This window comes from Erigeron canadensis, chromosome 2 (genome assembly GCF_010389155.1).
Source record: "Erigeron canadensis isolate Cc75 chromosome 2, C_canadensis_v1, whole genome shotgun sequence".
NCBI lineage: Eukaryota > Viridiplantae > Streptophyta > Magnoliopsida > Asterales > Asteraceae > Erigeron > Erigeron canadensis.
The window spans coordinates 11,021,520-11,025,104 of NC_057762.1; the positions used below are offsets into that span (position 1 = coordinate 11,021,520).

Sequence of the window (3,585 nt, forward strand, 5' to 3'; positions counted from 1 at the left end):
ACTCTCTCTCTCTCTCTCTCTCTCTCTAAAACCTAAACCTTACATCTATATATATAGGCTTAAACATGGACCAGGTCGGGCCGACGTCTCGTGTAGGTCGAGCTCGACCAAGTCAACACAAGTTTGACCAATTCGAGCTCTTGTAGGTCGAGCTCGACCAAGTCCACACGTTGACCAATTCGAGGTTGACTTTATAATATGAAATAAAATAACGTTTATTACAAGTACATATTCAATAAACTCAAGACAAACTTCTATAATGATGTTGTCACCCGGAAATGCACCAACATTTCTCTATTACGAAGTTGTGCCCTATTGGTCATATAACTTGATAGGTCTGCAATCCGTTCAGTAGAGAATTGAAAAGGTTCTTCATCATCTACAAAATTCGATGGATCATAAGAGTGAAGGTATGTGTCACGTTCATCTTCAACAATCATATTATGAATGATTATACATGCAATCTTAATTTTACCCATCATATCCTTATCCCACACAAGACATGGTTGTCGAAGAAATGCAAAACGGGCTTGTAGAACTCCAAATGCACGTTCTACATCTTTTCTAACTGCCTCTTGTTCTTGAGCAAACAACTTGCATTTACAAAGTTGTGGAGAAGTTATAGACTTGACAAAGGCAGCCCATGAAGGATATATGCCATCAGTGAGATAATATGCCATATTGTAACCATGACCATTCACAGTGTAACTGACATGTGGTGCTCGACCTGACAATACATCATCAAAAAGAGGAGATCGATGAAGAACATTAATGTCATTGCACGAACTTGGTGTTCCAAAGAATGTATGCCATATCCACTGGTCAAACAATGTGACAACTTCTAAAATGATTGTTGGTTTACCACTTCTACCAATATATTGCCCAGCCCAAGCGGTGGGGCAATTTTTCCACTGCCAGTGCATGCAATCAATGCTGCCTATCATTCCTGGAAATTCACGCTCTTCTCCAACATGGAGTAACCTTGCTAAATCATTTTCATTGGGTTTTCTAAGGTACTCTTGACCAAAACATGAAATGACACCTTCTACAAACTTTATAAGAGCAGTTCTTGTTACAGTTTCACTCAATCTTAAATATTCATCTTGTGCATCTGCTGACGTCCCATACGCTAACACCCGCATCGCTGCCGTACATTTTTGCAATGGTGACAAGCTTTGTCTACCTGTGCAATCATATCTTTGTTGAAAATAAATATCATTTGCTGTAATAGCAGCCACTATACGAAGGAATAGTGGTTTTTGCATACGAAATCTTTTTCTAAAGAGCTTTTGACTATATGTTGGGTTGTCAACAAAGTAGTCTTGCATCAAACGTTTTTCACCCACGTTCCCGCTCACAATTCCTTCTTTTTTTTTCTTGTTGTAGAAGATCTTATAAACATATCTGGCATGTTCACAATTAATTCAATGATGATATCATCAACTTTTCGATTTTGTTGAAAAACTCGTGCTTCCCACTCATCATAATCACTCGAATTTGATGAGTCGGAACATTCTGATGAGTTCTCACTTTGAGACATCTTTTAAGAGATGAAAGTTAGATATTAAATCTCAAGATATATAATGTTGAGTTATCTATCTTTACAAAAAGATGAGATAATGTAAATCAAAAGAAATCTCAATAACAAATAATATCTTGACAAGTTGATGACTGGCAGTTTTACGTAATAAATGTTATGTAATCAATGTTATGTACTTTTATGAAATCTCAAGTTAAATATGAAATCTCAAGATAGATAATGTTGAGTTATCTATCTTTTGAAAAAGATAAGATAATGTTTGTAAATCGAAAGAAATCTCAATAACAAATAATATCTTGACAAGTTGACGATTGGTAGTTTTACGTGATAAATGTTATGTAATCAATGTTATGTACTTTTATGAAATCTCAAGTTAAATATGAAATCTCAAGATAGATAATGTTGAGTTATCTATCTTTTGAAAAAGATAAGATAATGTTTGTAAATCGAAAGAAATCTCAATAACAAATAATATCTTGACAAGTTGACGATTGGTAGTTTTACGTGATAAATTTATGTACTTTTAATTTGTATTAAAAAAACTATATTAAACTTTTATAAAAACTAATAAGGTTTATAATTAACCATCCAATGAAAACTTGCCATGTGCCACATTCATTAAACACAAACTATTACACACACATTGAAATTAAAAGTAGATAATCGAACATCTTACAAATGCATGAAGCACAAATTGAAAATTAAACACACAATAGGATAGATTAATCTTTAATAATACTTCGAAATCAAAAGGCGTTTCAAGTTTTCTTCCTCGGGCGACAAGTCAGCCCTTTGTAGGAGTGTGTTAAGATGCATAAGTTGCATATTTTTAAGCTCTCGTTCCCCTCTTTTTTGCTCTCGTTCATCTTTTTTTTTTCTTTTTGTTGCTCGATCTCGATTTTCTTTTTCATGACTTCAACTTCTGTTTTTCTAGTAAGCCTTAATGCACGAAGTTCTTCAACAAACTCATTAACTTTAGCTTTCCCCCTTTTCTTTTTATCACCATCTCTACCAATTGGACGTTGAACTGTTGAAGGAAGACTATTTGGCGTTTCGGGATTGGAATAGTCCCCTTCATTGGTGGTCCTTGATCTTTTTGTACTACTACCACTTTCTTCATTACCTTCATCAAATTCACGTCGCAAACGTGTTGTGTCATGATGCAACTGTAAATCCCACCTTTGATGTTTACACATAACTTGATTAAAAACAACCAAGTCGGTAAACTTGTGACCACATTGCTGCTCATAAAGTTTATGAGCTTCACTCTCAATATCTACATGGCTCATCCCGCTTCTTCTTTGACGATATGCTTCTGGTACGTTGAAACCCACTTTTGGACACTTTCATTAAGTCGTTTAAAACGACCTTTCATTTGAGATTCATTCCTTTAGCCAAGTTTTTTCCTGTATTTTCAGCTTGAGTTGCATCATATATTTTCTTTATACTTGACCACATTGTGGGATCTTCACTAACCATACACCATGCCGACATTAATGCAACATCTTCCTCAACCTCCCATTTAGTGGTTCGTGATTGTTTTTGATGAATTTTATTGACAGGAAATTGTGATTGTTTTTTAGGTAGTCCATTGACAGGATATTGACTCGAATTTAAAAAAAACAAAGAGTTATCATTGTTTTGGGTATTGGAAAAATCTCCAAAATTCAAGTAAGTATTTGAAAACAAATGATCCATAAAGAAAATATGAAATGAAAAATTAGATAAAAGTTCTTGTATATATAAAAAGCTTTAAATAAAGTAGATATGTGTAATAAATGAAAAGGTAATAAATATGTATAGATAAAAGTTAGATAAACTATAAAGGTAATATTCTTATTTTGTTTTAAAAATCCAAATCAAATAGTTTTATTAAAACAATACGTTTTTTTAAATAGCTTCGTTTTTAATAAAATAGACTCTCTTGCTTACCGTAGACTCTCCTTATAAGCCATAAAAGAGGGATTATGTCAAAATGTTCGCAACAGAAAAATAAAGAATACTATGTCTTTACATTTTTAATAAAAGTTATGAAACATAAGATA

At 33.3% G+C, this 3,585-nt stretch overlaps 1 pseudogene; it reads right to left on the reverse strand.

Moving 5' to 3' along the window:
* Positions 1-246: 246 nt before the first annotated feature.
* LOC122587695 lies at positions 247-2,829 on the reverse strand (annotated as a pseudogene).
* Between the last annotated feature and the right edge of the window lie 756 nt (positions 2,830-3,585).